Raw genomic sequence first — 13266 nt, forward strand, 5'->3', positions numbered from 1 at the left:
AGAACTGTGTGAAATAAATTTCTGTTGTTTGACTGCACATTAGTTTGTTATAGCAGTTGGAACAGATTAATACACAGCTAGACTAATACAGTAACACAGAGACTAATACTCTACCTGTGTTTTCTGGCTGTGCTCAAGGGCCTGTAGAGAATAGCCTGTCTGGAGTCCGTTGTACATTTGGGCAATGATAGAAAATCTGTTTGAATAGGATGGAGACTATGGTATTGATGGAATTGATAAAAATAGGCATTCAGAAATTATTGAAGGTTTTTGAGCAGAAGAATGTTAGGATAAAAACAGCATTTTAGGCAGATCAGTTTCTTTTCTCTGCTTAGTTCTTCATACTGCTGTTAGGCTCTAGTTGTAGGGGCATATTAAGAGCCTGGTTTTGTTCTCTAGGCATAAAATTTTATAAGTTGCTGTATGAATCTGAAGTTGGTTAATAGCAGTAAAGGTCAAATGTTTAGCTTTCTGGCCTTGTGTTATGTGGCCTCAGCCTCCTCTCCTTTGTTACACTCTATGGCTAAGCCACTGTGTTACATGCCTGTTTTTCCATACATGTCCCTGAGTTGCTAGCTTTGTTTCTTTGAGTATGCTCTTCCCTCCTTCTTGCATGTCTGTATTTTGAGAACTCTTCCTATCCTTTAAAGTTTAGTTCTATCTAACCTTTAATTATTTCTCAGTCCGTCTTTGATTTTTAACCTTTTCACTGTCAAGTCAAATTTAATCCCTCCTTTCCTGACCCACCATCACCTGTGGTTCCTGATTTGTAACAGTTCTATTTTGAATATTATGTTTTTGTCTTTCTCACAGATTGTAAACTCTTGCAGGGGGACCCTCTTATTACCTAGCAAAATACCTTGCTTAGTAAACATGCCTTGATTTGAGTGAATGATTAGTTGGGGAAATGAAGTTAGGTAGAGAGCTGTGTTTTATAGCAAGAAAAAGCTTTACTATTTTATTGATTTGGAGAAGGAAGGATTGTTTTTTTATTTTTTTTGGATGTATTGATTTGTCTAAAAAGAGGCTGATTACCAGAAAACAACTTCAGTTGAAATTTCCCATCATTGGGAACAAAAATAAAAATTCATGCTTTTTATTCTTCTTTAGTTTATATTTTCACATGCATCAGTCATTTAGAGTTTGATTTCAAGCATCAAGGTTTTAACATAGGAAACTTTGGAACCTTTGGAAGGACTCAGGGAATTAGGAAAGCTGTCACTAATTATTTTAGCTTGAAGCATGGTAGCTGGTTGTTTGCTCAGAAGTCACTGGAAATTTTAAGTACTCTCTCATTTGGTACACCGAAGTGGGGGACTCAAGACACCACTCACCTGGAAGCTGTTTTTCTGCCCAATTATCCACCTACAGCTATCTCCAGAGGGGGATCTGGAAATGTTAATTTCCTTTGCAATACAAGGAAAACCTTAAAAAGAATAGCAGTGATGTCTAGTCAACCATAAACTGTCTAGCACATATGCATTTAGTAATTTGAGTTTTGTAACTCTGTCAGGGTATAATGCTTCGTAATACCTCTATTTTGTATACTTTGTATAACTTTGTATAAACAAGTTCAGAGATTTATTCAGAACAACGTTTCAGCTTCTTGCATCAACACTTTGGCATTTAACTGTAAGAACTAATCTGGAGTTATTGAAAAGTCTTAAATTTTGAGAAAATATGTTACCTATATCCTATACACATATTATTTTGGAAAATATACTTTAGGAATTTATTCTTCAAAATTTTTTAACTAAATGAGTTTAATCTTGGTTTAACAAAAAAATTGGACAACTCATTCCTTGAACAGCTTGGTTAGTCAAGGCTGTATTTTAAACAGAGAAGATGAAATTAGTTTTTCAAAGAAAAAAAATAATGATTCTAAATCTAAAGGTGTGTTGTAATGATCTCTGTGCTTTTTAATAGAAATGAGTGATTTCAGTCATGGTCAGTCAAATACTTTCAGAAAGCTTGTTACATATGTAAAAAGTAATTGAGATGGAGCATTTGGGAGATGGCAGGAGGGAAGTAAATATGTGAAGTTAGCTGCAGTTTCCACAGATAAGTTATACAGTAGGCAATTATGCTTTTCAATATGATTTTTAAATATTTATTTTTGAGAGTGAGCACGTGAGAGTAGAGGGGTGGGCAGAGGATTTGAAGCAAGCTCTGCACTGACAGCAGCAAACCTGATACAGGGCCCGAACTCACAAACTGTGAGATCATGACCTGAGCCGAAGTCAGACGCTTAACCAACTGAGCCACCCAGGTGCCCCAGCTTTTTGATATAATTTTTATGTTCTCAAAATATTCAAGTTGTGACATATTTCACTTCCTTTTGTGACAGTGAGCAATCTGCTCCTGTTATTCACAGTATGGTTACTTACTTCCTCATTCCCGAGTACACAGAAAGTACTTTTAGAATTGTTGATATATACCACTGTAAAAAAAAAAACAAAAGATGCATAATATCTTTTGAATTTATTCAAACTTGTTTTGTGACCTAAAATGGGTTCTGTTCTGGAGAATGTTCCATGTGTACTTGAAAAGAATGTGTATTCTATTAGCTTTGGATGGAGTGTTCTGAATATATGTTAGGCCCATCTGGTCTGATGTGTCATTGATAGCTACTAGTTTCTTGTTAATTTTCTGTGTGGAAGATCTATCCATTGATGTAAGTAGGTATTAAAGTCCCCAACAGTTATCATATTACTGTCAGTTTCTTCCCTTATATGTTAATAGTTGCTTTATATATTTAGGTACTTCCATGTTGTGTCCAGAAATATTTACAATTGTTAGGTCCCCTTGGATTGTTCCCTTTATCATTGTGTAGTGTCCTTCCTTGTCTGTTGCTACATTATTTTGTTTTGTTTTGTTTTTTAAAGATAAAGCTTTTTTTTTTTCTTTAATTATTATTTCTAGGAGAGAGAGAGAGACAGCGTGAGCAGGGGAGGGTCAGAGAGAGAGGGAGTCACAGACTGAAACAGGCTCCAGGCTCTGAGTGGCAGTCAGCACAGAGCCCGACGCGGGGCCTGAACCCACGAACCGCGAGATCATGACCTAAGTGGAAGGCGGACGCTTAACCCACTAAGCCACCCAGGCGCCCCATTTTGTTTTAAAGTTTAATTTGTTTGAAATTAGTACTGTTACTCCAGCTTTCTTTTTGCTTCCATTTGCATGGTAAATGTTTTTGTATCCCTCATCTTCAATCTGCATGTGTCTTTAGTTCTGAGTAGGCAGCATGTTGATTGGTCTTACTTTTTTTATCTATTCTGTTACCCTTTGTCTTTTAATTGGAGTATTTAGTACATTTACATTTAAAGTAATTACTGATATGTACGTACTTATTGACATTTTGTTACTTGTTTTATGGTTGTTTCTGTAGTTCCTCTCTGTTCCTTTCTCCTCTTGTTCTTTTATTTTAGTAGTTTGATGGCTTTCTTTAGCATTATGCCTGGACTCCTTTCTCTGTATTTTTTGTGTATCTACTATAGGTGTTTGATTTGTGGTCATAATGAGGTTCATATATGTGTATATGAGTCTGGCTTAAGTTGATGGTGAACCCATTCTAAAACCATTTTTATTCCCGTGTTTTATGTATATGATGTCATATTGTACCTCTTTTTTATCTTGTCAGTCTCTTAACTGATTTTTACAGATGTAATTATATTGCTTTTGTGCTCTAATCTCCATACTGATTTTATAAGTGATTAATCTACTACTGTTATTGTATGTTTGTATTTACTGGTAAAATTTTTTCTTTTCCTCATTTTTCCAATCCTGATGATGGCTTTTTCTTTACACTCAAGAATTCCCTTTACAGGGCACCTGGGTGACTCAATCTGTTAAGCATCTGACTTTGGCTCAGGTCATAATCTCACGATTTGGTTCCAGAGTTCAGGCTCTGTGTAGGCTCTGTGCTGACAGCTCAGAAGCTGGAGCCTCTCTCCTTCTCTCTCTGCCCCTCCCCTGCTTGTGCTCTGTCTCTCTCAAGAATAAATAAACATTAAACAACAACAACAACAACAACAACAAAGAATTCCCTTTAATGTTTCTTGTAAGGCTGGCTTAGTGGTAATGAACTTGGACATTTGTTTGTTGGGAAATTCATTCTGTCTCCTTTTATTCTGAATGATAGTCTTATCAGGTAGATTATTCTTGGTTTCAGGCTTTTTTCTTTCAGCACTTTAAATATATCACGCCATTCCTTTCTGGCCTGCAAGGTTCCTGCTGAAAAATCAGCTTATAGCTTTATGGGGGTTTTCTTGTATGTAACTTTTTTTTTTCCCTTTTGCTTCTTTTACAGTTCTCCTTTTATCACCACTTTGTGCCATTTTATGTGTCTTGGTGTAGACCTCCTTGTATTAAATTTGTTGGGGGCTCTCTGTGTTTCCTTCATCTTAAGGTCCATTCCCTTTCCCAGATTATGGAAGTTGTCATCTCTTATTTATTTTTGCAAATAGATTTCTTGTCCCTTTTTCTCTCTTTTCTTATTTTGAGTTAATTTTAATATATGGTGTAAGATAAGTGTTTATCTTCATTATTTTGTATGTGGATATGGTTTTCCCAACATTTATTGAATAGACCATCATTTTCCCATTGTGTAGTCTTGTTAACATTATGAACATCATTTGGCTGTATACACAGGGGTTTATTTCTGCACTCTCCATTCTTTTCCATTATTTTATGTGTCTGTCTGTACACTAATACCATATTGCTTTGATTACTATAGCTTTGTAATATGTTTTGAAATCACAAGCGTTAGGCCTTCAGCTTTGTTCTTTTGCTAGATTGTTTTGGGTATTTGGGGTCCTTTTAGGATCAAAATCAATTTTAGAATTTTTCCTGTTTCTGTGAAAAAGGACTTTGGGATTTTGATAGTGTTTGTGTTGCATCTTTTGATAGCTTTGGTAGTAATGATATTTTAACAGTATTAAGTCTTCCCATGCCATGAACGTGGGATATTTTTCTGTTGTGTCATCTGTAATTTTTTTTTTTTAGTACTGTTTTGCTATTGAGTGTGTGTGTATAAGATTTTTGCATCCTTGGTTAAAGTTTATTCCTAAGTTTTGTTCTTTTTAATGCTAATATAAGTGAGATTGTTAATATTCTTTTTATTTTGCTCACTGTTAGTATAAAGAGACAACTGATTTTTGACTGTTGATTCTGTATCTTGCAGCATTATTGAACTTATTTATTCTTACAGTGTGTGTGTGTGTGTGTGTGTGTGTGTGTGTGTGTGTAATCTTAGGATTTCCTGAATTTAAGATGATGTCATTATGCCATGTAAAAGTCATAATTTTACTTTTTCCTTTCCAATTTGGATGACTTTTTTTTTTTTTTCTTGCCTAATTGTTCTGGCTCAGAATTCCAGTACTATGGTCAATAGAAGTGGGGAGTGTGGGCATTCTTGCCTTGCTATTGATATTTGAGGAAAAACTTTCAGTTTTTCACTATTGACTATGATGTTAGCTCTGGCCCTTTTATATATGAACTTTAATATATTGAGGTACTTGCCTTTAATTGTTGGGTATTTTTCATGAAAATATGAATTATATTAGAAAATTTTGTACATCACTTGAGATGATCATGTGTTTTTTGTTCTTCATTTTTGTTCATTGGTATGTTACACTTGATTTTTGTATATTTAATGATCCTTTTACTCAAGGGACAAAACCCATTTGTTTATGCTGTGTAATTTATTTATTAAAAATTTTTTTTGACATTTTTATTTATTTCTGAGAGAGAGAGAGAGAGAGAGAGAGAGAAAGAGATAGTGTGATCAGGGGAGGGTCAGAGAGATAGGGAGACACAGAATCTGAAGCAGGCTCCAGGCTCTGAGCTAGCTGTCAGCACAGAGCCCAATGCAGGGCTCGAACCCACGAACTGTGAGATCATGACCTGAGCCTAAGTCGGACGCTTAACCTACTGAGCCACCCAGGTGCCTCCCCCCCTTTTTTTTTTTAATAAAAAAAATGTTTTATTCATTTTTGGGGGGGTGGAGAGAGAGAGAGAGAGAGACAGATAAACAGACAGTGTGAGTAGGGGAGGGGCAGAGTGAGAGGGAGACACAGAATCCGAAGCAGGCTCCAGGTTCTGAGCTGTCAGCACAGAGCCCAACGTAGGGCTCGAACTCATGACCCATGAGATCGTGACCTGAGCAAAAGTCAGACACTTAACCTACTGAGCCATCCAGGCGTTCCTGTATAATTGTTTTAATATGCTGTTGAATTTGATTTACTAGTACTTTGGTTTTTTTCCATCAATATTCAATATAGATATTAGTCTGTAGTTTTCTTGTATTATCTTTGTCTGGCTTTGGTATCACGGTAATAATGCTGGCTCATAAAATGAGTTTGGAAGTGTTCCCTCCTCTTTAATTTTTTGGAAGAGTTTCAGAGAGATTGGCAATAATTCTTATTTGAATGTTTGCTAGAATTCTCCAGTGAAGCCATCTGGTCCTGAGCTTTTATTTTTTGTGAGGTTTACTGATTCATTCTCTTTTCCTTGCTAGAGATCTGTTCAGATTTTCTATTTCTTCATAATTCAGTCTTGATAGATGTGTATTTATAACAATTTATCCATTTTTTATTTGTTATCCGATTTGCTGGTGTATAATTATTAATAGTAGTCTCATAATCCTTTTGATTTCTTTGACATCAGTTGTAATTTCTCCTTTTCCTGTCTGATTTTAGTTATTTGAATCTTCTTTTTTTCCTTAGTTGAGCTAGTTAGGGGCTTGCCAATTTTGTTGGTCTTTTCTTTTTTTTTTTTTAAATGTTTTTATTTATTTCTAGGAGAGAGAGAGAGACAGCGTGAGCAGGGGAGGGTCAGAGAGAGAGGGAGTCACAGACTGAAACAGGCTCCAGGCTCTGAGCTGGCAGTCAGCACAGAGCCCGACGCGGGGCTCGAACCCACGAACTGCGAGATCATGACCTAAGCGAAAGTCGGACGCTTAACCGACTAAGCCACCCAGGCGCCCCTTTGTTGGTCTTTTCAAGAAAGAGACTCTTAGTTTCGTTGACTTTTAATATTGTTTTCAATATTTTATTTCTTTATTTCTGGTCTAATCTTTATTAATGTCTTCCTTCTGCTAAGTTTTAGTGTAGTTTGTTCTTTTTCTAATTCCTTGAGATGTAAAGTTAGGTTGTTATTTGGAGATCTTTCTTCTTTTTAAATGTAGCCATTTTCTCCTATAAACTACCCTCTCACCACTGCTTTTCTTATAACCACAAGTTGTGGTATGTTGTGTTTTCACTTTCATTTGTCATTTTTCTAATTTCCCCTGTGATTTCTTCTTTGGTCCCTTGGTTTTTCAAACATATATTGTTGAAATTTACCATATTTATGGATTTGCCAGTTTTTCTGCTGCTATATATTTGTAGTTTAGTTCATCTTGGTCAGAAAACGTATTTTATATGGATTTTAGTCTTACTATATTTGTTATGACCTGTTTTGCAGCCTGACATATGATCTATCCTGGAGAATGTTCCATGTGTATTTGAGAAGAATATATATTCTGCTGCTGTTGGGTGGGGTGTTCCTATAAGTCTCTTATATCTAGTTGGTCTATAGTGTTGTTCCGGTCCTCTGTTTTCTTATAGATCTTCTGTCTCCTTATTTTATCCATTATTGAAAGTGGAGACTTGAAATTTTTTTATTATTGTGTTACTCTATTTCTTCCTTCTATTTTGTCAGTGTTTGCCATATATATTTGACTAGTCTGATATAAAGTGCATATATATTTACAATTGTTGTATCTTCTTGGTGGATTGACTCCTATTTGTATATAATGTCCTTTCCTGTTTGTGACAGTTTTTGACTTACTCTTTTCTGTCTGTCTGATAGAAATACATCAACCCCTACTTTCTTCATGTTACCATTCGCAGGTAATATCTTTTCCATCCTTCCATTTTCAGCTGATTTCTGTCTTTACATCTAAGATGAGTTTCTTGTAAACAGCGTATAATCGCATCTTGTTTTTTTTACTCATTTCAGGTAGTCTGTATCTTTCCTTGAAGAGCTTAAGCCATTTATTTTTAAAGAAATTACTGATATAGAAAGATTGTTGGCCATTTTCTTAGCTTTCTATCTTGTAGCTATAATTTGTCTCTCTTTCCTCTCTTAGTGCTTTTCTTTGTGTTTTGTTATTTTTATTTTTTTTTACCTTTTTAAAAATGTTTTTATTTATTTCTGAGAGAGAGAGAGAGACAGCTTGAGCAGGGGAGGGTCAGAGAGAGAGGGAGACACAGAATCCGAAGCAGGCTCCAGGCTCTGAGCTGTCAGCACAGAGCCCGACGCAGGGCTTGAACCCACGAACCGTGAGAGCATGACCTGAGCCGAAGTCGGATGCTCAACCGACTGAGCCAACCAGACACCCCGGTGTTTTGTTATTTTTAAACTAAAATTTTTTTAATGTTTATTATTTTTAAGAGAGAGAAAGAGAGTGAGAGTGAGTGAGAGTGAGTGAGAGAGGGGCAGAGAGAGAGGGAGACATAGAATCTGACATAGAATCATGAACCCTGAGAGCATGACCTGAGCTGAAGTTGGATGCTTACCTAACTGAGCCACCCAGGTGCCTATATATCTTGTATTAACATGCTTTGATTCTCTACTTTCTTTTGTGTATTTTCTATCAATATTTTTTTTTGTGGTTAACACTTACATAAAGTGTTAAAATTAGAAAAATCTACTTAAAGCTGATAACTTATTTTTATATACAAAAACTCTAATTCTTTTACACCTGCCTATCCTGGTTTTGTTATCGATGTCACAAATTACATCTTTTTTTTAACTTATTTATTTTTGAGAGACAGAGACAGAGTATGAGCAGGAGAGGGACAGAGAGAGAGGGAGACACAGAATCTGAAACAGGATCCAGGCTCTGAGCTGTCAGCACAGAGCCTGATGTGGGGCTCGAACTCACGAACGACAAGATCATGACCTGAGCTGAAGTCGGCCACTTAACCAACTGAGCCACCCAGGCGCCCCACAAATTACATCTTAATATACTGTGTATCTATTTTTTTTCTAAGTTTTTAAACTTATTTTTGAGAAAGAGAACAAGCAGAGGAGGGGCAGAGAGAGAGGGGGTCAGACGATCTGCAGTAGGCCCTGTGCTGACATCAGAGAGCCTGATGCGGAACTTGAACCCACAAACCGTGAGACTGTGACTGGAGCTGAAGTTGGATGCTTAACTGACTGAGCCGTCCAGGTGCCCCTTTTGTGCATCTATTAACCTAGTTTTATAGTTATTAATTTTTTAAAGGTTTTATTTGTTTTTTTTTTTAGAGCAGTTTTAGGTTCATAGCACAATTGAAAGGAAGATATAGATATTTCCCATTATGTCCTCTGTCCCCACACATCCATACCCTGCCCCATTTTCAGCATCCTCCACACAGAGTGGTACGTGTTACAGTGATGAACCTATGTTGACAGAGTATAATCACCCAAAGTCCATAATTTTCATAGGGGTTCACTGTTGTATATTCATGGGTGTAGACAAATGCATAATGACATGTATCCATCATTATAGTTTATTACAGAGTAATTTCACTGCTCTAAAATTCTTCTGCCTATTCACCTTCCCCCTATACCCAAACAGCCTCTGGCAACCACTGATCTTTTTGCTGTCATCATAATTTTACCTTTTCCAGAATGTCATATAGTTGGAATCATACAATGTAAACTTTTCAGATTGTCTTCTTTCACTTAGTAATATGAAGCTAAGATTCCTTCATGTCTTTTCATGGCCTGATAGTTCATTTCTTTTTAGTGTTATGTAATATTCCATTGTTTGGATATACCACAGTTTATCTGTTTATCTACTGAAGCATATCTTGATTTCTTTCAGGTTTTGGCAATTATGAACAAAGCAGCTATAGATAAGTGTGTGCAGGTTTTTGTGTGCACATAAGTTTCCAGCTCTTTTGGGTAAATACCAAGGAGTGTGATTGCTGGATTATATGGTAAGAATATGTTAAGCTTTGTAAGAAACTGCCAGACTTTCTTCTAAAGTGGCTCTTCCTATTGCTCCACAACCTCACCAGCATTTAGTCTTACTAGTGTTCCAGATTTTGGCCATTTTAATAGGTTTTCAGTGGTAGTTCATTATTACTATAATTTGCATTTCCCTAATGACATATGATGTGAAAGATCTTTTCATATGCTTATTTGCCATCTGTATATCTTCTTGTTGATTTGTCTCTTAAGGTCTTTGGCCCATATTTTAATAGGGCTGTGTTTTTTATTGTTGAGTTTTAAGAGTTCTTTGTGTATTTTAGATGACACTCCTTTTATCAGATGTGTCTTTTGTAAATATTTTCTTCCATTCTGGGACTTGTTGTGTTATTCTCTTGACACTCTCTTTTGCAGATCAGAAATTTTTAATTTTAATGAAGTTTAGGTTATCAATTATTTCTTTTATGGATCATGCCTTTGGTGTTTCACTTCCATATCCAAAGTCATCTAGGTTTTCTTCTATGTTATGGGAATTATATAGTTTTGTGTTTTATACTTAGGTCTGTGATTCATTTTGAGTAATTTTTTTTTTTTTTAGTTCTCAAATTAGTTAACATACAGAATAGTCTTGGCTGCAGGAGTACAACCAGTGATTTATCACTTACATATAACACCCAGTGCTCATCTCAACAAATGTCCTCCTTAATGGCCATCACGCATTTAACCCACACCCATCAACCTTGTTTGTTCTTTGTATTTAAGAGTCTCTTATGGTTTGCCTCCCTCTCTGTTTTTATCTTATTTTTCCTTCTCTTCCTCTGTAATCACCTGTTAAGTGTCTCAAATTCCATGTATGAGTGAAATCATTTGATATCTTTCTTTGACTTATTTTGTTTAGCATAATACCCTCCAGTTCCATCTATGTTGTTGCAAATTGTAAGATTTCATTCTTTTTGATTGCCAAGTAGTATTCCATTGTGTATATACATATATATATATACACACAAACACACACACACAGCACATCTTCTTAATCCATTCATCAGTTGATGGACATTTGGACTCTTACCATAGTTTGGCTATTGTGGATAGTGCTACTATAAACATTGGGGTACATGTGCCCCTTCGAATCAGCGTTTTTGTATCCTATGAATAAATTCCGAGTAGTGCGATTGCTGGGTGGTAGGGTAGTTTTATTTTTATTTTTTGAGGAACCTCCATACTGTTTTCGGGAATGGCTGCACCAGTTTGCTTTCAACCAGCAGTGCAAAAGGGTTCCTCTTTCTCTGCATCTTTCCAACATCTGTTGTTGCCTGAGTTGTTCATTTTAGCCATTCTCACTGTTGTGAGGTGGTATCTCATTGTAGTTTTGATTTGTATTTCCCTGATGATGAAAGATGTTGAGCATCTTTTCATGTGTCTGTTAGCTATCTGGATGTCTTCTTTGGAAAAGTGTCTATTCATGTCTCCTGCTCATCTCTTCACTGGATTATTTGTTTTTTGGGTGTTGAATTTGGTAAGTTCTTTGTAGATTTTGAATACTAACCCCTCATCTGATATGTCTTTGGCAAATATCTTCTCCCATTCCAACAGTTGCCTGTTAGTTTTGTTGGTTGTTTCCTTTGCTGTGGAGAAGCTTTTTATCTTGATGAGGTCCCAGTAGTTCATTTTTGGTTTTGTTTCCCTTGCCTCCAGAGACATGCATTTTGAGTAAATTTTTGTGAAGGATCTAAGGTCATTGTCTAGGTTCATGTTTCTTTCCTTTTTCTTTTTGCATGTGGATGCCCAGCTGGTCCAGCATCATTTATTGAAAAGATTATCTTTGGTCCATTATATTGCTTTTGTTCCTTCATCAAAGATCAACTGTTTATGTGGGTCTATTATTGTTCTGTTGATCTTTTTTTTATTTATTTATTTTTTCATTTATTTATTTTTTTTAATTTTTTTTTTTAATGTTTTATTTATTTCTGGGAGAGAGAGAGAGAGACAGCGTGAGCAGGGGAGGGTCAGAGAGAGAGGGAGTCACAGAATCTGAAACAGGCTCCAGGCTCTGAGCTGGCAGTCAGCACAGAGCCCGACGCGGGGCTCGAACCCACGAACCGCGAGATCATGACCAAAGCGAAAGTCGGACGCTTAACCGACTAAGCCACCCAGGCGCCCCTGTTCTGTTGATCTTTTGTCTATAGTATAAATACTATACTATCTTGATTACTGTAGCTTTATAGTAAGATAAAGTCAAATAATGTCAGTCCTCCAATTTTATTCTTCTTCAATATTGTGTTGGCTATTCTGGGTCTTTTGCCTCTCTGTATAAACTTTAGAATCAGTTTGTTGATATCTCCAAAATAAAGTGCTGGGATTATAATTGGGATTGCATTGAATCTAGAGATATAAATTAGGAAGAACTGTCATTTTCACAATATTGAGTATTCCTCTTCAAGAATATGGAATATTTATTTATTTTATTATTTTGTTCATTAGAGTTTTATAACTTCCTCCAAAGGATACTGTGCATATTTTGTTAGATTTATACCTAAATACTTCATTTTTTGGGATGCCAATGTATTGGCATTGTATGATATTGTTCTTTTAATTCCACTTGTTCTTTCCTGATGTATAGGAAACATTTCGTTTTCTGATAATTTCACGTTATCACCTATTTTATAGGTCTTTTTTTTAATGTTCTTGTCTTTTAAATTCTATACCAGAGTTATAGGTGGTTTACCTATCATCATTACAATATTACAATATTCTGTATTTGTTTGTATATTTACCTTTATCAGTGAGCTTTATATTTTCTTTTCTTTTTTTTTGACTTTATATTTTCAGATGCTTTTATGTTACCATCTAGTGTTTTATCCTCTTGCAAGTCTAGTGGTAATGAACTCCCTCAATTTTTATTTATTTGGGAAAGTCTGTTTCATCTTTATTTTTGAATGATTGTTTTTCTGGTTATAGTATTCTTGGTTGGCAATTTTTTTGGAAAGGTTTTTGAATGTATCCTACTCCTCCTACTCTTCTCTGGCATGTAAGATTTCTTCTGAGCAATCCACTGATAATTTTATGTACATTAATGAATCACCTTTTTTTTTTTTTTTCCCAAGATTCTGTCTTTGCCTTTGGCTTTTGACAGTTTTTTTTTTTTTTAAATGTTTTATTTATTTTCAGGAGAGAGAGAGAGACAGCCTGAGCAGGGGAGGGTCAGAGAGAGAGGGAGTCACAGACTGAAACAGGCTCCAGGCTCTGAGCTGGCAGTCAGCACAGAGCCTGACGCGGGGCTCGAACCCACGAACCGTGAGATCATGA

At 35.9% G+C, this 13266-nt stretch overlaps 1 protein-coding gene across 1 annotated transcript in view; it reads left to right on the forward strand.

The window, feature by feature from the left end:
* Nucleotides 1-13266, forward strand: part of LOC120234250 (serine/Arginine-related protein 53) — a 243946-nt gene that overhangs the window by 15977 nt on the left and 214703 nt on the right. The window lies entirely within an intron of this gene.

The sequence above is a fragment of the Hyaena hyaena genome, unplaced genomic scaffold (genome assembly GCF_003009895.1).
Source record: "Hyaena hyaena isolate Hyena2069 unplaced genomic scaffold, ASM300989v1 scaffold_105, whole genome shotgun sequence".
Taxonomy (NCBI): domain Eukaryota; kingdom Metazoa; phylum Chordata; class Mammalia; order Carnivora; family Hyaenidae; genus Hyaena; species Hyaena hyaena.